The sequence below is a fragment of the Mobula birostris genome, chromosome 7 (genome assembly GCF_030028105.1).
Source record: "Mobula birostris isolate sMobBir1 chromosome 7, sMobBir1.hap1, whole genome shotgun sequence".
In the NCBI taxonomy this organism is placed as follows: domain Eukaryota; kingdom Metazoa; phylum Chordata; class Chondrichthyes; order Myliobatiformes; family Myliobatidae; genus Mobula; species Mobula birostris.
In genome coordinates this window covers 146,260,659-146,287,988 of record NC_092376.1, presented here as the reverse complement: position 1 = coordinate 146,287,988, position 27,330 = coordinate 146,260,659, and the positions used below count along the sequence as shown (strand labels likewise).

The 27,330-nt window shown below is 42.0% G+C and overlaps 1 long non-coding RNA gene across 1 annotated transcript in view; it reads right to left on the bottom strand.

The window, feature by feature from the left end:
* Positions 1 to 27,330, bottom strand: part of LOC140200488 (uncharacterized) — a 76,920-nt gene that overhangs the window by 43,094 nt on the left and 6,496 nt on the right. The window lies entirely within an intron of this gene.

Below are 27,330 nucleotides of genomic sequence, written 5' to 3'. Positions count from 1 at the left end.
GATGGAGAAGTAAAATAAGGACATAAATCGCACAGTTGTCAAATCACCAGCATGATCATCAGCCACAGATGCACGGAAACCAGCTGAGATGTAAAATAATTATGGGCAACATTATGCTTAATGTGATAAATATTATTTCATTGCTTTTGACATGAGTGAAAGCAAAAGGTCTGCATAAATACCAAAATTTTCTGCAATTTTCACACTGAATATTAGCATATACCTAGGCCCAGCACGGTCATGAAGCACACTTTAAGCATAGGCAAAGGGTTTCTCAAGTTTTCACAACACAAGCTTTAATGTTTAGAAGCTCTTTTTGGGAGGATTCACTTCTCCTCGTAGATAAAAGATCAGGAAAACCAGGAGCATCTTGGTCTCCAGCTTTACTTAAAGAATCTAATGTACGTAGCAGTTCAGTTTGGACCATAGCAGAGTTCCTAGAGGAAGTCTCTACAATCATCTTCAAGTTGGTGTGCATCTCATGCAGCTGCCTCACATGTACAGCGACCCAACACAAAGCCGGCCTCTGGGTACTGTCCGAGCAGGGACTTCCCTCCACTGGTTTCCTCCTACATCCGAAAGATAAGCTGGTAGGCTAATTCGCTATGGTAAATTACCCCTTAATATAAACTAATAGGAAAAGTGAATCTATAGGAAGGGCATATGTGATAAAGAATAAGTTGCAAGGAAAGAGGGAAACAGAAGGACCATTGTCTCTCTTTGGGCTGAATGTCTTCCTTCTGTGTTGTTATAAGTTTAATGCAAGAGGTGGTGAATCCATTTTCCTCACCACGTCACTTAATCCCCATCCAGGAAATAGTTATATTACAGGAAATTTGAGGCCCGTCGCTGAAATATCTTTTGCTTGTCTATGTGCACATCTTGATATTACTTCACAATCCAGAAATCTTATTGAGCAATTGACCTCACTACAGCTGTGGGAAGTATCTGCAAGGAAACAGTCTGTACCGCTAAAATCAACAGAGACCAGCAAAATTCTGAAACAGCAGTGTTAAACACTGCCAACAGCTGCAAAGACTTTATGACTTGAACAAGAAAATAATTCTGCAAGTGCCTTTTGGATTTAGAATTGATCGACATATTGTTGTGCTGGATTTAATACAGTTAACATGCCATCTCCCTGTGGAAAATCAAATAAAGTTTTCCATTATTCGTTTCTATTCATCACGTTAAACAGATTACCATCAAGTCTCCTGATCTTATTATCAAGCAAACAATTGGGATGCCGTGCTGTTTCCCTGACAGCTGCCATGATCATTGTGAAGAGAGACAGATAGACGGTCATTTACTTTTCTTACTCTTTTTTTTTTGAGTCATTCTCGTATTTGCAAATGAACAAAACTCAAAGGACAGTTAATTTTCTTCGGCGTCTTTGTGGAATGTTACATATATCATTGAAGTAGTAATCCAGATACATAAATTCCATAAGACCATAAGGCATTGGAGCCAGTGAGATCATTCAGCCCATCAAGTGTGCTATGTCATTCCATCATGGCTGATTTATTATCCCTCTCAATCCCATTCTCCTGCCTTCTCCCCATAACCTTTGGTGCCCTTGTTATGTATTCATGATCCTTATGGGTTGTTGTCCAGCTTCCTTCTGTGTTATACACTTCACATAATGTGAGGGGGCATTCTGGGTAGATGGGTTACAAGCAAAATAAACAGCCACACATTCGTTCCTCATCTCTCCGCCTCTCGTTTATGTGATTCCTGGTCACCCAGCTTCCCAGTACCAACATAACAACTGGCGACAAAGTGGCAAGTGCTCACGTGATATTTATTGTTTTGTTCCCTTCAGTGAGAGAAGTCTGCGTGCAACGCTGGCCGTGTGCCGCCGTGTAATGAGGGTGAGCAAAAAGAAGACCCCACATGCCACGAGAGAAAGGCTGCAGCAAGCATGGTGACAGCAGAATCCAAGTGGAGAGAACAAGAACAGGATGGTTAAATAAAACAAATAAGGAAGGGGAGTGAGAGAGAGAGGGGAGTGATAGAGCGAATGAGAGAGAGAAAGAGAGAGTGAGAGAGGGGGAGTGACAGTGAAGTGAGAGAGAGGGAGAGTGAGTTTGAGAGAGAGAGGAGGGAGTGAGAGTGAAGTGAGGGGGGAGTGAGAGAGAGGAGAGAGAGAAAGAGAGAGTGAGAGAGGGAGAGAGAGAGAGAGAGGGGCGAGTGAGAGTGTAGTGAGAGAGAGGGAGAGTAAGAGAGGGAGAGTGAGAGAGAGAGGAGGTGGTGAGAGGAGGGTGAGAGTGAGAGAGGCGAATGAGAGAGAGAAAGAGAGAGTGAGAGAGAGGGAGTGAGAGTGAAGTGAGGGAGAGGGGGGAGTGAGAGAGGGAATGACAGAGAGAGAGAAAGAGAGAGTGAGAGAGGGAGAGTGAGAGAGCGGAAGTGAGAGAGCGGGAGTGAGACGAGTGAGAGTGAAGTGAGAGAGAGGGGAGAGAGAGAGAGGAGTGAGAGTGAGAGAGAGACAGGGGTGAGTGAGAGAGAGAGGGGGAGAGTGAGAGTGGAGAGGGGGAGTGAAAGAGAGAATGAGAGTGAGAGAGAGGGAGAGAGAGAGAGAGGAGTGAGAGTGAGAGTGAGTGAGAGAGAGAGAAAGGTTCCTTCACAAGGCACCAAAAACCACGCTAGCATGCTGAAATTACTTCATGAGCTTTTAAATAAATCAACACACTGGTCGTGGACTGTTCACTGTAAACAGGCTTTTAAAAAGGCCAAAGATTTTGTCACAATCTGAAGCACTTACACACTTCAACCTGTCATTGCTCATACAGTTGGCCTGCCACACATCATCCTATAGAGTAGGAGCAGTTACAGTGACCACATAAAAAGTATTCACCCCAGGGAAGTTTTCATCTTTTATTGTTTTCAGTCCTGGGTATGACTCTAAACTGCAACCGATGATGAGGCTCTGATTGGGGACTTTCAGAGCTTTGGGGAAAGTGGAGTTACCCCTTAGTTATTCATTGCTCCCAGGGCCGCTCTGACCCAGAACGGTAGCACCTGCAAGGGTTCCTGCTCAGGATACGAGCGAAGGCCAACAGCAGATCCGGCAGGTTCAGTAACTGAACTTATGACGGAGAAGGTGGATGAGCTACAACCTCAAATGACAACGGCTATAGTACAGGAGGATGAACATTTGGGAAGAGAAATGGCAATTTCTTCAGTTCGTCCAATGGTAGGCAATAGCAAACCACCATTGCAATTTACTAAGAAAACCATGGTCAAACTCACAAAATGTATCACACAACAACAGCGTCAAGAGGATCTTCAAGACAATTCTGAAGATGCTTCGCTCGGTAGGGTTGATTCTGCGCAGCAGGGGATCCCTGACCGTCATCAAGCTACTGCTCATGAAGTTAATGTAACACAAAAGAAAACTATTGCCACTTGGAAAGTAAGAACCCTATATCAAGCAGGAAGATTGGACAATGTGATAAATGAAATGGGAAGACTAAAGAGTAACATCATGGGAATTAGCAAAGTTCGTTGGACAGGTGCTGGAACATGTCAGATTAGAAATAAAACACTAGTTTATTCTTGTGGAACATCCCATACTAATGGAGTAGGAATTCTTATGGGTGAAAACATGGCAAAAAGTGTTTTAGGACATTGGGCAATATCAGAAAGAGTGCTCCTTGTTAGATTCTGAGGACAACTATTTGATTTAGCAATTATACAGGTATATGCACCAACAACAGATGGAACAAATGAGGATATAGATAAATTCTATGAAGAGCTTGAACAAGCAAAGAATGGATGCAAATCTCAAGATATTGTTATTGTCATGGGAGATCTAAATGCTAAAGTAGGACAAGGTGCTGATGGAAATACCACAGGAAAATTTGGACGAGGGGAAAGAAATGAAAGAGGTGAGAAATCGGTAGAATGGTGCAAGATGAATAATCAGGTCATTATGAATACCTAATTTAAAAACCATTCAAGACACTTGTGGACCTGGAAAAGTCCAGGTGATAACACTAGAAATCAAATTGACTTTATTACTATAAATCAAAGATTTAGAAACTCAGTGACTCAATGCAAAACATATCCAGGTGCAGACTGTAATAGTGACCATAACCCAGTAATATGTCATGTAAAAGTAAAACTTAAAAAACGAAAGAAGAAAATACCTGAACAATCCCTTGACTACTTGCAATTAATTAAAGAAGAAAACATAAGACAAAAATTTACAATTGAAGTAAGGAATAGATTTCAAAGTCTATAAATAGAATCTGTTGAAGATGATAGCAATCATGTAGAAATGAAATTTAACTCTCTAAAGGATGCCTTGGTAGAATTCGTAAAGTCAGTGATTCCTAAAAAGGAAAAAAACACGAAGAATAAACGGATGATAGGTGAAATCAAAAATCTAATGGAAGCAAGGAGATGGAAGAAAGCAAATCCAATAGAATATAAGTCCTTAAATAAAAAAGTTAAAAGCTTATGTCAAGAAGCCAAAGAAGAATGGTTAAACCAGGAATGTGAGCAAATAGAAAGAATCCCTATTACTGACCCAAAAAGGTTACATCAACAAATCAAGAATATCACTGGTAAAAAGCTCTTCTGTTCTTCAGGTGGATGTTTGAAAGCAAAGGACTTTACCTCATACTTTATTGTCACCAAACAATTGATACTAGAACGTACAATCACCACAGCAATATTTGATTCTGTGCTTCCCGCTCCCTGAATTACAAATCGATAGTAAATATTAAAAATTTAAATTATAAATCATAAATAGAAAATAGAAAAATGGAAAGTAAGGTAGTGCAAAACAACCGAGAGGCAGGTCCGGGTATTTGGAGGGTATGGCCCAGATCCGGGTCAGGATCCATCCAGCAGTCTTATCACAGTTGGAAAGAAGCCATTCCCAAATCTGGCCGTACGAGTCTTCAAGCTCCTGAGCCTTCTCCCGGAGGGAAGAGTGACGAAAAGCGTGTTGGCTGGGTGGGTCGTGTCCTTGATTATCCTGGCAGCACTGCTCCGACAGCGTGCGGTGTAAAGTGAGTCCATGGACGGAAGATTGGTTTGTGTGATGCGCTGCGCCATGTTCACGATCTTCTGCAGCTTCTTCCGGTCTTGGACAGGACAACGTCCATACCAGGTTGTGATGCACCCTAGAAGAATGCTTTCTACGGCGTGTCTATAAAAATTAGTGAGGGTTTTAGGGGACAGGCCAAATTTCTTTAGTTTCCTCAGAAAGTAAAGGCGCTGGTGGGCCTTCTTGGCAGTGGACTCTGCTTGGTTGGACCAAGTCAGGTCATTTGTAATATTTACCCCGAGGAACTTAAAGCTTTTGACCTGTTCCACTTGCGCACCACCGATGTAAATGGGGTCGTGCGGTCCGCTACTCCTTCTGAAGTCAACAACCAATTCCTTCCATCTTGCTGACGTTGAGGGATAGGTTATTGTCTTTGCACCATGCCACCAGGTTCTTAATTTCCTCTCTGTACTCAAACTCATCATTACCCGAGATACAGCCTATAATTGTGTCATCAGCAAACTTATGTATTGAGTTCGATGGAAACTTGGCTACACAATCATGGGTGTACAGTGAGTACAGCTGGGGGCTGAGTACACAGCCTTGTGGGGCACCGGTGCTCAGAGTGATTGTAGAGGAGAGCTTGTCCCCTATTTTTACAGCCTGGGTCCTGTCTGTGAGGAAGTTGAAGATCCAGCTGCAGATCTGAGTGCTAAGGCCCAGGTTCCGGAGCTTAGGAATCAGTTTATTGGGAATGATGGTACTAAAGGCAGAGCTGTAGTCAATGAAAAGGAGCCTTACGTATGCATCTTTATTCTCCAGGTGTTCTAAGGAGGAATGTAGAACCAGAGAGATGGCATCTGCCGTTGATCTGTTGCTCCGGTAGGCGAATTGCAAAGCGTCAAGATTGACCGGTAGGCTGTGGTTGATGTGTGCCATAACCAATCCCTCGAAGCACTTCATAGCAATTGATGTCAGAGCTACAGGTCGATAGTCATTCAGGCATGCCTCCTTGCTCTTCTTCAGCACTGAGATTATCATTGCCTTCTTAAAACACTAGGGGATGTTAGACTGAAGCATGGAGCAGTTGAAGATGTCAGCAAACACTCCAGCTAGCTCGCTTGCACAGGCCCAGAGAACCTGTCCCGGGACGCCATTTGAGCCCGTCGCCTTCCTTGGATTTATCTTCAGGAAGGCCCTTCTAACGTCCTCCTCGGTGACAACAAATCTCGATGCCACCAGGTCCGGTTCATCCGGAGGGAGCGGGATGGTACCATTACCATGAAAAAAGATGAGATTATGAACAGATGGACTGAGTAAATTCAAGATTTGTTTGAAGACGATCAAGGCGAAAAACCAGAAATTAAGAAGAACATTGAAGGTCCAAGTATTTTAAAATCTGAAGTTTGTAATGCAATAAATAAGATGAAGAAAGGAAAGGCAGCAGGTCCTGATGAATTAGTAGTAGAACAAATTATTGCCCTTGAAGATTATGGAATTGAAAAACTTACTGATTTAATCAATGACATTTATGAGACTGGAATAATACCAGAAGAGATGAAAAAAATCAGCATTTATCACTCTTCCTAAGAAAGCTGGAGCAATAGAATGTGAATTACATAGGACCATAAGTTTAATGAGTCATATCACCAAGGTACTTCTAAGAATTTTAATGACAAGAGCTAAAAGTAAGATACAAACTGAAATAGGCAAAGAACAATGTGGTTTTGTGAAAGACAAAGGTACAAGAAATACAATAATGATACTATCAGAACGAGCTATTCAAGTGCAAAAAGATTTGTTTGTTTTATCGACTACACAAAAGCATTTGATAAAGTGAAGCACAATAAGTTATTTGAAATATTACAGAATACTCTAGATCTAGATTCGAAAGACCTCCGCCTAATCAGAAATCTGTACTGGGAACAAACTGCCGCTGTAAGAATAGATGGAAAAGTGAGTCAGTTTACGAAAATCAAGAGAGGCGTTAGGCAAGGGTGTGTTTTCTCCCCTGATTTATTTAATGTGTACAGTGAAACAATATTACAAAAAATAAGGGACATCACTGCTAATTGCAAGTATGGAGGAAGAACTACAAAACTTAATTGATATAATTGTTGAAGAAAGTGAAAAAATGGGTTTATCTATCAATTGCAAAAAGACAGAATGTATTGTGATATCCAAAAAGGAAGAGAATCCTATCTACAGGCTGAGAATAAATGGAGAAGACATAAAACAGGTACAGAACTTTTGCTACTTAGGAAGCTGGGTGACATCATATGGCAGGTGCGACATGGACATCAAAAGAAGAATAGGGATGGCAAAGGACACCTTTACTAGAATGAAGAGTATACTGACCAATACTAAACTAGGCATGACAACCCGCCTCAGAACACTGAAATGTTACGTTTATCCAGTTATGTTATATGGCTCACAATGTTGGACAATATCTAGTAACATGAAGAAACGAATTGTAGCAGCAGAAATGTGGTTTTTGAAGAGGATGCAAAGAATATCATGGACAAAACGAATATCTAACAAGGATGTCATGAACAGAGCAAACACAAAAAGAGAAGTAGTGTATGAGATCATGAAAAGGCAACGTAACTTCATTGGACATGTGATTAGGAAAGAGGAGTTAGAATGCATGGTAATTATGGGAAAGATTGAAGGGAAGAAAGCAAGAGGAAGACAAAGACAAATGATGATGGAGACAGCAGCCAGAGAACTGGAAATGAATACCAATGAATTGATCCACTTGACCCGAAACAGGAGTGTGTGAGCCATGGCAGTCAAAGCTCAAACTGGGCATGGCACCTGATGATGTTGATGATTGTTTTACAGCATTGAATCACAGTATATTTAACTTGACTTTTTTGACACTGATCAACAGAAAAAGGCTCTTTCCTGTCATAATGAAAGTAGGCCTCTCCAAAGTGATCTAAATTAATTACAAATATAAAATACAAAATAATTGATTGCATAAGTGTTCACCCCCTTTTAATATGACACACCAAATCATCACTGGTGCAGCCAATTGGTTTTAGAAGTCACATAATTAGTTAAATGGAAATCACCATGTGCAGTCAAGATGTTTCAATTGATTGTAGTAAAAATACACCTGGATCTAGAAGGTCCAACTGCTGCTGAGTCAGTATCCTGGCAAAAAAATACACCATGAAAACAAAAGAACACTCCAAGCAACTCTGTAAAAAGGTTATTGTAAAGAACAAGTCAGGAGATGCATACCAGAGTATTTCCAAGTTGCTAAATATCCCTTGGAGTGCAGTTGTCAATCATCAAGAAATGGAAAGCATATGGCACAGCTGTAGATCTGCCAAGAGCAGGCTGTTCGCAAAAACTGAGTGACCGTGCAAGAAGGGGACTGGTGAGAGAGGCCACTAAGAGGCCTATGACAACTTCCAGTGGTTGAGATGGGAGAGACTGCGCATACAACAACTGTTGCCTGGGTGCTTCACCAGTCTCAACTTAATGGGAGAGTGGCAAAGGGAAAGGCAATTTTGAAAAAAAAACTCACATGAAATCTCGGCTAGAGTTTGCCAGAAGGCATGTGGGAGATTCAGGAGTCAGTTGTAATAAGGTTCTATGGGCTGATGAAACCAAAATTGATTGAGCATTTAGGCCATCAGGCTAAACATTATGTTTGGTGTAAACCAAACGCTGCACACCATAAACACACACCGTCGCTACCATGAAGCATGGTGGTGGTTGCATCATGCTGTGGGGATGCTTCACTGTAATGGGCCCTAGAAGGCTTGTGAAGGTACAGAGTAAAAGGAATGCAGCAAAATACAGGAAAATCCTGGAGGAAACCCTGATGCGATCTGCATGAGAACTGCGACTTGGGAAAAGTATTTGTTTTTCCGGTAAGACAATGACCCCGAGCATAATGCCAAAGCTGCACAGGAATAGCTTAAAAGCAACAAAGTTAATGTCCTGGAGTGACCAAGTCAGAGTCCAGACCTCAATCCAATTGAGAATTTGTGGCTGAACTTGAAAAACGCTATTCACTCACGACCCCCATGCAATCTGATAGAGCTTGAGCAGTTTTGTAAAGAAGACTGGGGAAAAATTGCAGTGTCCAGATGTGCAAAGCTGATAGAGACCTATCCATACAGACTCAAGGCTGTAATTGCTGCCGAAGATGCATCTACTAATACTGACTTGAAGGGGGTGAGTACTTACGTAATCCATTACTTTATGTTCTATATTTGTAGTTAAGAGATCTGTTTTCACTTTGACAGGGAAGAGTCTTTTTCTGTTGATCAGTGTCAGAAAAAGCCATATTAAATCCACTATGATTCAATGTTGTAAAACAATGAAACATGAAAACTTTGGGGGGGGGGTATGAATACTTTCTATAGGCACTGTATCTCTCACACACATCATGCCAATGGCTGAAGAGCATCCAATCACTTTTGCATCAAAGACATTAAGCAAGGGAGAACACTTCTATGTTCAGATTGAGCAGGAAGCACACACAAATGTCTCCGGAGTTAAGAAATTCCATCAATTCCTTTTTGGTCAACAATTAACACTGCTGATAGATCATCGCCCTTCGATGCCAATTTTTGGTCCACATGCAGGTATTCCTTCCCTGGCTGCTAGTCAAATGCAATGTTGGGGCCTGTTACAATCAGCACATTTGTACAATGTAAAGTATAGGAGGTTCAAGAACCATTCAAATAATAAACAGATTGAAAAAGAAAGAAAAAAAAGAACCATTCAAATGCTGACGGACTATCCAGACTTCCCTTAGCTTTTACAGCTCCAGAGACATCCCTGAAAGAGAACTTCTACTTTCAGGAAGTACTTACAGCTCCGATAACTGAGTTGCAAGTCTGGAAGTACACATGTACAGGCCCTGTTTTATCTATAGCAGTTTGTTCCTTTGCATCCATGGGAATACAGTAGCCTGAAAAAACCATAGCAGAGGGTTCACATAGATTTTGCAGGACTTGTAGAAGACCACATGTTCTTGGCCATGGAGGATGCACACAGCAAATGGCCCAAGGTTGCCATCATGAAGAGTACTACATCTGAAAAATGCTTGGGGAACTACAATCCACCTTTAGCCATTTTGGATTTACTAAAAAGATTGTGAGTGACAAAGGCCCTCAAGTCCTGTCTCAAGAGTTCAAGGCATTTATGGAAGCAAACCATATTTAGCACATCAAATTAGCACCGTATCATTCAGCCTTTTGTACAAACAATGAAACAAACCCTCAAGACTTCAGAGGGAAGTGGATCCCTCAACCAGAGACTTTGCACTTTCTTGTAGACATACCACAGCACACCTCATGTCACCACCAAATTGGCTCCAGCCACTGCACTGATGAAAAGACAGCTTCGAAGCCAGCTTGACCTGCTTAGAACCCCAAAACACAAAACAGATTGTGCTAAGTGAACAGAAAACCCAAGCAGAGAGATGTGCCAAAGCGAAGTACTGAGCTTTCACAGCAGGGGAGTGGGTACTTGTCTGGGACTACATTTCTGGAACAAAGTGGATAGCAGTAAAGGTGGTGGCACAAACTGGTCCTGTGTTGTACACAGTGAAAACTAGTAACCACAACATTTGGAGAAGGCATTTGATTGGCTGTTGTCCACTTCTGAGTCTACTGAAAACAACACAAACTGACCAAACAACAGGAATCCTGCAGATGCTGGAAATTCAAGCAACACACATCAAAGTTGCTGGTGAATGCAGCAGGCCAGGCAGCATCTCTAGGAAGAGGTACAGTCGACGTTTTGGGCCAAGACCCTTCGTCAGGACTAACTGAAAGAACTCTTACTATCTCTTCTTTCAGTTAGTCCTGACGAAGGGTCTCGGCCCGAAACGTCGACTGTACCTCTTCCTAGAGATGCTGCCTGGCCTGCTGCATTCACCAGCAACTTTGACAAACTGACCAATCCAGATTTGGTTGTAGAAATGGGACAGCAGTCTGACTGCAAAACCTCCGTTAAGATTAAATGACACAGCCAGTGGTAGCCCATCACCTGTCCTTTCTGAGATGCCCCTACTGACAACGCAGTACTCCAGGATGTTAGTACCCTCACAGGAACAGGCAGCCTCCAGGAGGGTTGAATCTGTGGTTTAGTGACTGACCCGCTGCACATGGGGTGTAATAATCCTCGGCGTTCTCTCTGGGAATAGAGGTAGTCTATTCTCTTTCCCTAGTTTAGAAGCAACAAGTATTGTTATTGTTGGTTGAATTTGATGATTGCTCCTTTGAATGTTAATGGTTCAGCAGCTGGTCTGCATATGGGAAGGAGGAGAAACCTTTAAAATGGGGGGCGGGGGAGAACATCTTATGTATTCATGGATATTTTGACCCTTGCAGGTTGTGTGTTATGTACTGAACATAATGTGAGAGAGCATTCTGGGTAGATGACCAATAAGCAGAATAAGCAGCTACACATTTGTTCCTTACCTCTCTGTCTCTCTTGTTTGTTATTTACATCAACCCGGCTTCCCAGTGCCACAAACATAACAGCCTTTACTAATTAATGCCCTATCAACGTCTGTTTTAAATATACCCAATAACTTGGCCAAGTCCCGTCAGCTGCATTATTTCAGTTTAGTTATTTAAAATATCTGGAGTAATAACATAATAGCAGTAACGGTGACCACAAAACTGCCACGTGGTTGGAAAAACCCCATCTGATTCAATAATTTCCATTAGGTGATGAAAGCTGTCTGCCTTATCTGGTCCAGGTTGTGTACGACTCCAGGCTCACAGCAATGTGGTTGGCACATATCCACTCTCTGAAATGTCAAAGGAAGAGGCTTGGCTGCACCAAGTATCTACATTAAACTAATAAGAATTAAGCCAGAAGTACTATTTAACATTGGACTTAGACACAACAAAGGCAGATTTAGACTAGCCAATTCAAACATGTAATAATTTATTCAAAATCTGGGAGATCTGTCACAGTTGCAGAATAATAGCTGTGTATATCTAGGATAACCTCTCAAAGGGCAGAATAGATGTGAACATAATAGATTGCAATCAAGATGAGCAGCATGTATATGTAGTCTCACAACATTAGGACCAGTATGTTTCCTGCCATCTATTATTTTACACATCCACCAATTTTTAATGATTTTCCACCCTTAATGAAACAGATATGAGAACATTTAGATCAGTTCAACATTGACTTCAACCTCCAAATATTAAATAAAATGTCCTAACGTAGAATTGCACAGGCCCTGGTTTTGCACAGAGGTAGACAGCTTCACCTCTGATAGCTGACACTACCCACATGAGAGCAACTTTGGAACATGCATATGAATCTGTAAGTTTTGAGATTGCTCTCAGCTCTGGTATTTTCTCAGAACTAACCTCGAGTCTGTTAGCAGGAAGGAATTATGGGCAATTACACAGCATGTCCTCTGGGAAACCAACCTGAATGATATGTATCTATTTAGACGTGGCACAAGAATAGTGCCCACATTTATTCAACTGGAGGGGAAAGGCTGCAAGGGACAGAATAACTTTTTAGTATTTAACATGTTTGTAATTGGCTTAATTTTATTAAAATATTTGTGAGCTTTAATTGTTTTATATAAGTGAAGGTGCACCTCTCAGATCTCCAGAACATTTCATAATTGTAGTATTTAGGAGTGCAGGTGTCCAGGATGGTACAGGAATTCAGAATTCACTTTACAGTAACCAGTCAGTGTCTATTTCTAGAGCTATAGACTACAATCAGCACAATCCAGCCTGTAGCAAACTCTTTATCTTAAGAAAAAAAGCTCATCCTTCCAATCATCAAACATGGACCCTGACCGTATGCCATTACTTAAACAACCCATTTTGCAAAAGTATTTGTGCTCAGAATAAACAGTGTGAGCTTTAGTTTAACAACTGCCCATTCCTAGCACTGTTTTTGAAACTATTCCCAGTTCCCTCACCCCCCTCACCCCCCAACCCTTCTCTAAGGAATGTTAAGAACAGAAAATCTTATGATAATTCAAATTAAAATACAGAAGGAAGAGCAAGGCAATAATATTGTATCCATGATGAGCCTGAAATCTTACAGGAGTTCCTTCCTGAGAGGTTAGTACATTCAAAGTTCCTGTTCTTTCTCGAAGTTTCGCCTATTTATTTCACCAGGTCAGCTCGCTTATAGCTAGATTCATGACTTATGATTCACAAAAGTGTTGCATTATATCTTAAAGTCATTTTATTATAAAAATAATCACACTTCCACAGGTTTAACCAGACAAACCACATCCATTGAGGAGGTGTGCTGAACACAAGTAGCCCAGTTAGTGGAAACATGAGTGAATAAAATGAGGGTAGCATAGTTCATTTCAAATGTCCTATCAACTGGCAAGTCTTTAGACTTTGGGAGGAAACCACGCAGTCACAAGGGGAAAAAATCTTGTAATTAAATGTCATACTTTTATCAAAATTTTACTCTGAAAACGAGAGTTAACCAGTTTTACTGAATCTGATTCTCAATCAGATTTATTATCATTGTCTTATATCAAGTGAAATTTACTGTTTTGTGGTAGCAGTTTAGTGCAAAGATATAACATTATTAATTATAAAATAGTGCAAAAATAATCAGGTAGTGTTTATGGCTTCATGGACTGTTTAGAAATCTGATGATAGGAGCAAAAACTGCTCTAGAGTCATTGAGTGTGGGTCTTAAGGCTCCTGTATTTCGTCGGTGGCAAAAGTAATGAGAAGTTGTCACACGTCAGATGGTGGGGGTCCTTAACAATGGATGTCACCTTCTTGGCATCACCTCTTCAAGACGCCCTCAGTGATAGGGATAGTTGCGTCCATGATGGAACCGGCTACGTCTACAATTCTCTGTAGCCTCTTGCAGTCTTCCTTTGCATTGGAGGCTCCATACCAGGCTGTGATCCACCAACCAGAATACCTTCCACCATACATCTTTAGAAATTTGCAAGGTAGTTTGGAGACATACCAAATCCCTTGAAACTCCTAACAAAGTAGAGCCACTGGTTCATTGGGGTGAAAGCCAGTGATGGGGTGAAAATTTAAAATGGAAGACTGCATAGATTTCGCTGTTGGTGAGTGATTATAATCAGCAAAATGTGAATGCTACTTACAATTTTCCAACTTCATTTTTTCCAAAAGGGCAATTGTCTGCTTTTAAAAAAATACTCATGAAGACTGAACTGCTAAACTGCTCCATGGAGTAATATTCTGATTCAAATTTAATGCTACAGCCAGAGGTTTCCCCACATGGTTACAAGCTCATCACAGGAAACAAGAGCACTTTTACATTTGAGGGAAATGAATTAAATACTGTAAACACAAGAGAATCTGCAGATCACATCAACGTTGCTGGTGAACGGAGCAGGTCAGGCAGCATCTCTAGGAAGAGGTATCATTGACGTTTCAGGCCGAGACCCTTCGTCAGGACTAACTGAAAGAAGAGCTCTACTTTCAGTTAGTCCTGACGGAGGGTCTTGGCCCGGAACGTCAACTGTACCTCTTCCTAGAGATGCTGCCTGACCTGCTGCGTTCACCAGCAACTTTGATGTGTGTTGCTTGAATTTCCAGCATCTGCAGAATTCCTCGTGTTTGCGAGAATCTGCAGATGCTGGAAATCTTAAGCAACACACACAAAATGCTGGGGGAACTCAGCAAGTCAGGCAGCATCTATGGAAGGGAATAAACAGTTAACATTTCAGGCTGAGACCCTTCATCATGACTGGAAAGTAAGGGAGCAGAAGCCAGAATAAGAAGGTGGGGGTGGGAAGAAATACAAGCTGCTGTAGCATGCCAGAGTTAAACCATTGCCTATTTAACTGGCAGGAATGGCATACAGAACTTCTGATGATATTAGTTTTGACATTTTGGATACTTTCTGAATCCTAGCAAATTGAACAGAATTATGAACCCTACACAAGGAGTAATGTTTCAAACATTAACAGGGGCACGGTAGCATAGTGGTTAGCACAACACTCTACAGTATCAGAAAACCAGGTTCAATTCCCGCCAAAGCCTGTAAGGAGTTTGTACTTCTCATGACCATTTGGTTTTCCTCCAGGTGATCTGGTTTCCTCCCACTGTCCAAAGATATACCAGTTGGTAAGTTAATTGGTTATTATAAAGTGTCCTATGATTAGGCTAGGGTTAAACTGGGGGTTGAAATACTTGCCCCGCACATCTCCTTTAAACTCCCCCATTCTGCACCCCCCCGCCCCGCCCCGCCCCGCCCATCTCGTCTTGCATGTCCTCTAGTACTGGACATTTCTACCCTGGGAAAAATGACTTGACTATCCATCTTAAGTGTGCCTCTCAATTTTATAAACTTCTATCAGGTCTCCCCTCAGCTTCCCACACTCTAAAGAAAAAGCAACCCACATTTCTCCAACCTCTCCTTAAAGCCCATATACTCTGGTAAACATCTTTGAACTTTTTCCAAAGCCTTCACATCTTTCTTGTAATGGGTGACCAGGACTGCACACAGTACTCGAAGTACGGACTAACTAAAGATCCATATAGCTGCAACATAACCTCCTTACTCTTATACTCAACACCTCAAGCAATTAAGGCAAGCATGCAATAAACTTACTGTAGCATCCTATCGACTTGCAAGACCAAGGAATCAAGGCCATCAGGCCTTTCACATTACTGTGTAATTGCACTTCACTTTCTCTATAAATGTAACACTTTAATCCTCACTTTGTATTTAACCTTGTACTACCTTAATACACTGTTCTAAAGACTTATCAGTTTGAACACCATACAAGTCAAGATTTTACTGTACCCTGGCACATGTAACAATAATAAAAAAAAATCACCAATTTACCCTGTTATTAAGTATGATGATAATTAGCTTTCTTACTTATTTGTTCAACCTGCCTGCTAGACTTTAGTGATTTATAGAACGGAATATGTGGATCTTTCTGTATGGCGCTTATTTGCAACCTCTCTCTGTTCAATCAATAATCTACCTTTTGATTTCTCTTATCTAAGTGCATGACCTCATACTTCCCCATAGTAATCTCCATTTGCCAAACTTTTGCCCACTCACCTCATGTACATCCTGTTGCAAAAACATTGCAACTGCACATTCCAGGCTAATCCAGACAGTGCAAGAGGTACTTTTGCACCTATTTCATCTTCTTGGCAGCCGTAAATGCATGTATTTTTGCAGGTAATAAATGTACACATGCAGCAAATCTACAAAGGAGTGCTGATGTGCCCTGAAAGTGGCGATGCAAGTAGATAGGATGGGAAGAAAGCATGGGGCATACTTGCCTTAATTGGTTGGGGCACTGAATAGAAAAGTTGTAAAGTTTTGTTGCAATTGGGACATTGTGTGTGGTTCCAGTCACCACATTACAAGAAGGGTGTGGGGTCTTTGGAGCGGGTGAAGTAGAGATTCACCAGGATATTGATTACTATAAGCAATGATTGGACAAACTTTGATTGTTTTCTCTGCAGCATGAAGGCTGAGGGATGACATGACAGAAGTATATAAAATTACAGGAAGTATACTTAGGGTCTTTATCCTAGAGTGAACATGTCAAATCTGACAGAGTATAACTTTCATGTGAGGGACAAAGTTTGAATAAGGTTTACAAGGCACTTGTTCTTACACAGAGAACGGTAGGTGCCAGGTGTAACAGACACAGATACAAGGCAACATTTCGAGTGACAAACAAACAAGTAGGAAATAGAGGGATATAGGCCACATGTAGATATAGTTTAAGTGACCCAGAACAGACATGCTGGGCCAAAAGGTCAGCTCCTCTGCTGTATTATTCTACGTTCAATGTAAACAATTATTAAAATATTCCAATAACTTTTTCTTGCATTGGTTTCAGGTGAAATTTCAAGTTATGCAAGGTCACAGGTAGAGACATCAAGTTCTTGGTTGAGTCAAGAAAAGGGCCTTGGAGCTGTTAGGAGAGAGTTCAACCATTGTGCTGGGTTGAAGGTGGGTTGCACTTCAACTAAGCTAATGAATGTCGAGTGAATCATTAAATTTCACAAGTTAAATGCTGATCTCTTATTGCCAGTCAATGCTTGGATCCTCTTGGCTGAGAAGTTGTGCAGGATGCAGCAAACTATTACCATGTGTTCTTCCACTGAAGATAGATGTTGCTCTGAAGATGGATATTCCATCCAGCCTAATCCACGCTGTGCAAGCAGTACTTCTGATCAACTTGTTCACATTTTCTGCAGCCACAAGTGTGTGTATTTGTGCATGGTGATAACTTTCCTGGGTATCACTGCCAATATTCCAATAGAGCATCACAAGTCAGATCTTCAATGGATAGTTGTTGTTATTAAAAATATGAACCTTAAAGCATTCTCAGCAGAGGTTTCAAACAAGGCACTTTGCCTATAAATAGAAAGGACAGTAGTCCATATTGGTTAAGTAAGGTTATATTCAGTACAATGCAAAATTTAATGTAGCTAACCAGGTCTTCATACGAAACATCCAGAGCAAAATAGGTTCCTCCATCTCAAGTTTGTTGATTGTCATTCAATCAAATGCATATATACCACCAAACGAAACAACATTCCTTCAGAGCAAGGTGCTAACACAGTATATATAACTCACACACAACACCAAGGCAATATTACCACAAATAAATTAACAAATAATAAGATGTAAATAAGATCATTTCCCAAATACTAGGAGATTCTCCATATCCTTCTATTCTCAGAAATTTTGAAGATACAAAATATCTCTTGTAATTTTGGGATGGAAATAATTTGTCCAAGAGATTTGTTATTCCTTTTCACCATTATTTTCTTTGACATAGCCATTTGACATAATAATTTTGGCAAATTCTGTCCCTGTTTCAAATTAGTTTCCTGATATGTTCAGCCTGTTATTCTATTTCTCTCTGTGTCTATAATGAAAAGTACATTCTCAGTGTTCACCATTATGTTTGTTTATAACACAAGTGTACTTAGAGTGACAGCTCCATATTTCCTACGTGCTCCAGCAAACGGAGCTTTTGTCATCAGATTATCCCATCCAGAAATAAGCTGCACTTACATAATGAAGCAGTTTTCAGGAATTCCTCATGCTCTGCTCTCTACATATTGGTCCAGTTATGAAATCAATCTTCCCTTTTGGGTTTTGAGCAAATTGCATCATTTTAACCACAATACCCAGAGTCATCCGACCACTGAAGCCAAAAAGTATCATTGTGAATAATGCACCAAAATATTAAAAAAAAGTGCTATTTGCTTCTCAAAGTAAATCTGCTGCTTACAGACAATTTAGAGAGGATGGTTGCTATAGCTTCCTTGATTTATATTTCATATTTTGTTTTTTACTCCTTAAATGTCTCTTTGGAATAATAACTTCTAAACAAAAACAACAGAAAGATGTATCCTTTTTAATTAAAACACATTTTAAAGCAGTTTTGCCTGTCTCCAAAACAATTCTGTTTCTATTAATCTATTATAGATCTATTATACTGTGGGCTATTTATCATCTGCTACAACATCATTGTAGGCTAACGTGGTTATCTGCTGAAAGGCTGCTTGAGGCTTGTAACAGTAAAGATATAAAGGTATATTAGTGAATGTGATATGAGAAATAGTTTTAAGAAATTGTTTCATAACACAACAAGAGATAGCTGAGTGAGAGAAGGGAGAGCCACAGAGGCACATGGCAACTGGGAGAGAAAGGGAAATGAAAATAGGAAATAAAAATGAAAAGTAGAATCGGTAGAGATAGAGAGAGAGAGTAGCATTGTCATGGAAAGAGAAATAGAGAAAAGGGAAACAAAAGAAATGTTTTTTATGGAGATTTTAAGAAGATTTTTTATGATGCTGGTCAACACTGGTATTCAAATTTCAAGTTCAAAGTAAATTTATTTTCAAAGTACCTACAGTATATGTCAACATTTACTACCCTGAGTATATCATCCACAAACTTCTGGTAAAATTGCACCATTTAAGTGACTTTTTGTATGCAGCTCCAATGGGAATCATCAAATATTCCAGTTTAGGGCTACGAGAGCTGAAATCCAGTCACAGCCATGGGTACTTTAGTAAGCAGCATCGTTTTAAGATATTTTTAAAAATCTATTGATACTCAGAATTTATGAACCCCAGATGACAGATTCAGGTTATAAGTTCAGTTTCCCTATAAGAGAATGGAAGTAGGGATGCCATGCCTCCCAACATGTACGATTGAAACACAGAGCCTTAGACTTCAACTGCTGAGTATCCTACTGATGAATTTACAGTCTCTGGAAAATAAAATTAAAGACCTCAAAGCAAGATTGCAGTATTAGAGTGACATCAGGGACTGCTGTGTACTCTGCTTTATGGAAATATGGCTTACACAAGCCATTTCGGATGCAATGCTGTAATCTGACAAATTTACCATTCTCCACAAAAACAGGACAGCTCAGTCTTTTAAAGGCAGAGGGGGTGGAGTTTGCCTTATAATTAACTCACTGTGGTGCAAAATGTTGATGGTTCTTTCTCAGTCCTGCACATCTGATCTAGAGCATCTGGTGGTCAAATGTCATCAATTTTATCTGCTGAGGAAGTTTGCCACCATCATCCTGGCAGTAGTGTACATTACACCTCTGGGCAACGTCAGGCAGGTATGAAACTGTGCACACCGATGGCCTCCCTATCATTGAGGGAGATTTCAACTAGGCCAGCTTGAAGAGGTCTCTGAACAGCTCCTCCAACATATAACCTGTGGAACCAGAGGAGCCAACACACTTGTCCACTGATATTGTTGTTTGTCCATCAGTGACGTCGATGAGGACCTCAACACCATAATGATGGTGTCGAGACTAGCGTGTGATTTGGATTTAAGTGAGGGAGAGTTGCACAGCGTCAGCCTCACTCTCTCTTCCTAATTCCCATCTGGATCCAGTAGCAAGACAGAGTCTAGACGGCTGGAGATGGGAATAGGCGCAGTGGATGACCAGGACGTCTTCTGAGTCTTGTCTTGCTCTACACGTTCCATGACGCTTGCAGAGACCGCCTTCTTGACCGTTGGACCTTCCATTGGCCTCGTCCGCTCAATCCGCCGGAGTCTGTCTTCACATGCTGGGATAGACAACTCCCTATCTCACCGAGGGTTTGAGACCTGTCGGCTACCCTCACCTGGTTTAGCTGGCTTGTCGAAGCCGTTGCCCGGGGTGTGGCCGCTGTCGCATGCAAACAGCTACGAGGAGCCACAGGTGAGAGCTGAGTGCCAGGTGGGGACCAAAGGTGGACTAACCGCCTTGAAAAGGATGCGACATGTTCCCCCACCAGAGGTGCCACCCCTCCCTGACACCCCATACACCCTAATATACCACCATCAAGAACACTTCCCGTTCCATTCCACACGTACACTTTGTAAAGTCCATTCACCTGGCTGCACTTCTGTTTCCAGCGTATAGGCAGAGACTAAAGACCACAGAAGCAGTGGTGCCAACCAAGGGAAGTGCAGGACAGTTTTGAGTGGACAATATTCTGAGATTCGAGTCCGAATGAATACACCACAGGTGCCACTGATTTCGTCAAGAAGAGTGTGGATGAGCGTGGGCTTTTGAGAACATACTGGACGTACCCAAACCAAAAGCTGTGGATGAACCAGGAGATTCATAGTTAGCTGAGGGCTAGATCTGTGGCATTCAAGATCAGTGATCCAGAACTATATAAGGTGTCCAAGAATGACCTAGCAAAGACTATTTTAAGGGCATAAAAACAGTTGCAATTGAAGTTAGAGACTGAATCAGATGCACGTCATCTCTGGTAGAGTTTGCATGCCATTATTTCCTACAAAGCGAAATCTAACATCATGAATAGCTGTGATGCCTCAGGCCCAATGACCTCGATGCCTTTTATGCAGGCTTCAAAAGGGACAGTAAAACTACACCTGTGTGAATCCCTGCAGCATCTGGTGACCCCACGACCTCTGTCTTGGAGGCCGATGTCAGAACATTTTCAAGAGGGTGAACCCTCACAAGGCATCAAGCCCTGATGGTGTAACTGGTATGACTCTGAATATCTTTGCCAACCAACTGGTGGGTGTGTTCAAGAGTATCTTCAATCTCTTTCTGTTGCAGTGGGGGATTCTCAACTGCTTCAAAAGGACGGCAATAATACCAGTGCCCAAGAAGAATGAGGTGATCTGCCTCAATTCCCTCGTCCAGTAGCACTAACATCTACTGTAATAAAGTGCATTGAGGGGTTTGTCATGGCTAGAATCAACTCCTACCTAAGCAAGGCAAGACCAGCTGCAATTTACCTATCACCACAATAGGTCTACAGCAGATGCAATGGCCTTGGATCACCTGGACAATAGTAATACCGACAACAGGCTGCTGCTCAGCATTTAACACGATCTTCCCCTCAGTTCTAATCAACAAACTCCAAAACCTGGGCCTCTGTACCTTCCCCTGCAACTGGATCCTGGACTTACTCACTAGAAGAACACAGTCTGTGTAGATCGGAAATCATCTCCTTTCTGATGATCAACACTGTGGCTAAGCACGTTGCTCTACTCTCACCCCACCCACGATTGTGTGGCTAGGCACAGCTCAGACACCATCTATAAACTTGCTGATGACCCCACTATTGCTGACAGAATTTCATATGGTGACGAGAAGGCATACAGCAGCAAGATAGGTCAGCTGGTTGAGTGGTGTCACAGCAACAACACTGCATGCAACATCAGTAAGACCATGATTGTGGACTTCAGTAAGCAGGAAGCAGAAGTTGAGGAAATACCCACCAATCTTAATCGAGGGTTCAGCTGTGGAAAGGGTGTGCAGTTTCAGGTTCCTGGGTATCAACATCTCTGAAGATCTATCCTGGACCCAACAGGTTAATGCAATTACAAAGGAGGCATAGCAATGGTGATATTCCATTAGGAGATTGAGGAGAATTACTATGTCACCAAAGGCACTCGCAAATATCTACAGATGAACCATGGAGAGCATTCTAACCGGTTGCATCACTGTCTGGTACAGAAGGGCCACTGCACAGGATCCAAAAAAGCTGCAGAAACTTGTGAAGTCAATCAGCTCCATCATGGACACCCGCCTCCCCAGCATCCAGGATGCCTTCAAAAGGCAATGCCTCAAAAAGGCAGCGCCCATCATTAAAGATCCCCTTCACCCAGGACATGCCCTATTCTCATTGCTACCACCAGGGAGGAGGTACAGAAGCCTGGAGCCATACACTCAATGTTTCAGGAACAACTTCTTCCTTCCCACCATCAGATTTCTGAATGAACTCTAACTTGGTTTTTTTTTTCTCTGATTTTGCATGGTTTAGTTAATAGTAGTCATAGTCACACTTTATTGATCCTGGGGGGAATTGGTTTTCATTACAGTTGCACCATAGATAATAAATAGTAATAGAACCATAAATAGTTAAATAGTAATATGTAAATTATGCCAGTAAATTATGAAATAAATCCAGGACCAGTCTATTGGCTCAGGGTGTCTGACCCTCCAAGGGAGGAGTTGTAAAGTTTGATGGCCACAGGTAGAAATGACTTCCTATGACACTCTGTGCTGCATCTCGGTGAAATGAGTCTCTGGCTGAATGTACTCCTGTGCCCACCCAGTACATTATGTAGTGGATGGGAGACATTGACCAAGATGGCATGCAACTTGGACAGCATCCTCTTTTCAGACACCACCGTCAGAGAGTCCAGTTCCATCCCCACGACATCACTGGCCTTACAAATGAGTTTGTGGATTCTGTTGGTGTCTGCTACCCTCAGCACACAACAGCAAACATGATAGCACTGGCCATTGCAGACTCGTAGAACATCCTCAGCATCGTCCGCCAGATGTTCAAGGACCTCAGTCTCCTCAGGAAATAGAGACGGCTCTGACCCTTTTGTAGACAGCCTCAGTGTTCTTTGATCAGTTCAGTTTATTGTCAATTCGTATCCCCAGGTATTTGTAATCTTCCACCATGTCCACACTGACCCCCTGGATGGAAACAGGGGTCACCGGTACCTTAGCTCTCCTCAGGTCTACCACCAGCTCCTTAGTCTTTTTCACATTAAGCTGCAGATAATTCTGCTCACACCATGTGACAAAGTTTCCTACCGTAGCCCTGTACTCAGCCTCATCTCCCTTGCTGATGCATCCAACTATGGCAGAGTCATCCGAAAACTTCTGAAGATGACAAGACTCTGTGCAGTAGTTGAAGTCTGAGATGTAAGTGGTGAAGAGAAAGGGAGACAAGACAGTCCCTTGTGGAGCCCCTGTGCTGCTGATCACTCTGTCGGACACACAGTGTTGCAAGCACACGTACTGTCAGGTAATCAAGAATCCATGACACCAGGAAAGCATCCACCTGCATTGCTGTCAGCTTCTCCCCCAGCAGAGCAGGGCGGATGGTGTTGAACGCACTGGAGAAGTCAAAAACATGACCCTCACAGTGCTCGCTGGCTTGTCCAGGTGGGCGTAGACATGGTTCTGCAGGTAGACGATGGCATCCTCAACTCCTAGTCGGGGCTGGTAGGCGAATAATATATATATTACACACACACACACACACACACACACACACACACACACACACACACACACACACACACCTTACTGTAATTTATAGTTTTTATGATTATGTTCTGCTGCCGCAAAACAACAAATTGCACGATGTAAGCCAGTGATATTAAACCTGATTCTGAGATTCATTTTCTTGCAGGCATTCACAGTAGAATAAAGAAATACAATAGAAGCAATGAAAAACTACACACGAAGACTGACAAACAACCACTGTGCAAAAGAAGACAAACTGCAAATACCAGAAATCTAATAATAAATGAATAAATAAGCAAATACATAAATAATACTGAAAGCATGAATAGTGGAGTCCTTGAAAGTGGGTCCATTAGCTGTGGAATCCGTTCAGTGTTGAGGTGTTTCTATTGATAGAGATCTCATTAATAAACTCATGCCAGTATCCAGGTAGTGGGCACGTGGCCAAGTGCTTAAGGTATTGGACTAGCGACCTGAAGGTCGTGAGTTCGAGCCCCAGCCGAGGGAACGTGTTGTGTCCTTGAGCAAGGCACTTAATCACACATTGCTCTGCGACGACACTGGTGCCAAGATGTATGGGTCCTAATGCCCTTCGCTTGGACAACATTGGTGTCGTGGAGTGGGGAGACTTGCAGCATGGGCAACTGCTGGTCTTCCATACAACCTTGCCCAGGCCTGCGCCCTGGAGAGTGAAGACTTTCCAGGCGCGGATCCATGGTCTTGCAAGACTAATGGATGCCTTTAATTAATCCAGGTAGCTTTTAAGCTTTCATGAGGGCCTCTTTTACATACAGTACATTCCTTCTCGGTGTGGAATATTCCGCCAGCATAGAACCATACCATAGAACACTACAACACAGAAAACAGGCCATTCAGCCCTTCTAGTCTGTGCCGAAACGTTATTCCGCTCATCCCATTGACCTGCACCCAGTCCATAACCCTCCAGACCGCTCCCATCCATGTATCTACCCAATTTATTCTTAAAACTTAAGAGTGAGCCCGCATTTACCATGTCAGATGGCAGTTCATTCCACACTCCCACCACTCTCTGAGTGCATCTCTGCAACGTTCTGATTGAACCAGGAAGCATGGCACATGTTATCACTCAGAAATGACTGGTAAGCCCATGCCAATCTAATCAACAATCTGCAGTGGCTGGAAGAGTGCTAGTTAGTGTGCACCACTGAGGACTCACTGAAGATTGCATCGCGATAAAACAAAATTAGGGAGACAACCAAATACACAAAAAGTGGAGCTGTTGGATTTCTTGCCTGGGTGAATATACAAGTAAAATTTATTTCCTCTTTAAACCATATAAAGTAATTTGTTCAACATTTTGAAATCCGGTATGGTTTATCAGCATGGCCGCTTTAGTGGAGCAGCAGCTGTGGACTCAAACATCTATTTTGGTTGCTGATTAAATGGTGTTGGTCTTGCATGAGATGGCTGTAATGAAAGCTGTGTGCAGAAGGGAGCAGTCTGCCCTAATTAGCAGTGAGTAATGACAATTGTGAAAGCTGTACACACAACTTATAAAATCTAGGAACATACATACTAAAATAACAGCACGACTTGGTAGCGCTATTAAGATAACGAAACTAATTGTTTTGTTTGCTTGGCACAATTCTGACAGCCTCTGCCAAGCCCATCAATGAAGCAGTACCACTGCCAGTATTCACCAAGCATCACCATTGGATACACAGAAAACTACGATTTATAAATAAAAGCATTGGCATCCAGGCTCGTCAAAAAAAAACCTCACTTAAACACATCCAAGTTTCACGAAATGTGGTTATTTAACTTGTACATCATAGACTGCTGCGTGAGCTCATTCAGATTATAGGACACCGGGACTACTTTGCTTGCACTGCAGAAAGGCATTTAGCACTTTCCTGAAATTGGGGGTCCCAAAAGGATTCATTCTTCTGAGCTTTGTGCTTTTCTGAAGTAGTGCCATTCCTACTTATTCCCAGGGTCAAATCTAGGGTAAGTATCCTGTATTGGAAACTAAATAGGGGCCCAAATATCAGCTGCTCCTCCCCCTCCTCCGTTCCCTTATTCTGGCTTTTGCCTTTCCAGTCTTGGCCCAAAATGTTCACTCTTTTTTCCTCTCTATAGATGCTGCTTGACCTGAAGAGCATCTGCAGAATCTCTTGTGTCTCAGAATATAAGCTGCTGGGTGTAGTTGCCCTTCAAACATTGAATGCAATTTAACATAATGTTTAAAATGGCACCGAATGTAAGCTGTTTAGAGAGGAAAATACGAAGCTTTCACCCTGCGCCTCTGAATTTTTTCAAGGCTCTTGTACTATTTTACTTTGTAGGAGGTGATACCATTCAATCTTTGCCACAGTTGTCAAGCATCTTTCTGGGATCCAAGTTTGCTGTGGATTTTCCACTTTGCATGCAAGGTGGCCTTCTGGAGGTTGTGTACCTGGACTTCATGTATTTTACTTGGTCACCAGACTTGAACACCACTGATCTGGCTCTCAGTGGGCTGCGGATCTTTCGATTCATCCAGGACTTCTGGTTGGGGAAGACTCTGAATGATTTTGTGGGGACAAAGTCATCTACAACTGACTTTATAAAGTCAATGGCAACCATGGCGTATTCATTCAGGTTCTCTACAGAGTCCTTGAACATTGCTTAATTCACAATCTTGAAGCAAATCCCATGGCCATTCCTTTGCCTGCTACGATCACCTCTTTATTGTCTTTACCTCTGGTGCCTTGCTGTTTTAGCCTCAGCCTATATACAAGTAAGAGGAGGGTAGCCAGATGCTCAGGTTTCCTGAAAAGCGGTCTAGAGATGAAATGGTATGCAGTCCGAATGGCAGTGCAGTATAACAGTGCTTGAGTGTGCTGCAGGTGATATGTTGAAGATATTCACACAGAGATTGAAGCAAGCCTGATTGAAGCCCACACCAATTAATCAAAGTTCAAAGTAAAATTTATTATCCGAGTACATTCATGTCACCACACACAACGCTGAGATTTTTTTTTCTGTGTGTATACTTAGCAAATCTATAGAGCAGTAACTGTAAGCAGGATCTGTAAACTGTAAAGTTCAGGAGCTGTAAACTGTAAACCATCTGTGCCAATGCAGATATAAATAAATAGCAATAAATAACAAGCATGAAATAACAAGATAAAAAAGTTCTTAAGTAAGTGCAGTTATCGCCTTTTGCTCAAGAGCCTGATGGTCAAGGGGTAGTAACTGTTCTTGAACCTGGTGATGTGAGTTCCAGCCAAGGCACCTGGACCTTCTACCTGATGGCAGCAGTGAGAAAAGAGCATGGCCTGGGTGGTTAGGATCTTTGATGATGGGTGCTGCTTTTCTACGGCAATGTATGCGGACGTGCTCAATGGATGGAAGGAATTTACTCATGATGTACAGGGCCAAATCCACTACCTTTAGTACGATTTTCCACTCAAAGGCATTGGTGATTCCATACCAGGCCATGATGCAGCCAGTCAGCACACTTTCCACCACACACCTATAGAAGTTTGCCAAGGTTTTTGATGACATGCCAAATCTCTGCAGACTCCTGAGGAAACACAGGCAGCTGTTCATGCTGTCTTTGCAATTATATTTATATGATGCATCCAAGACAGGTCCCCTGACATAGTGACACCTAGGAATTTAAAGTTACTGACCCTCTCCATTTCTGATGATCAGTGGCCCATGGACCTCTGGTTTCCCTCTCCTGAAGTCTACGATCAATCTGTGGTCTTCTTGACATCATGTGGGAGGCTGTTGTTATTACACCACTCAGCCAAGTTTTCAATCTTCCTGTATGCTGGTTCATCACCACCTTTGATGTCATCAGCAA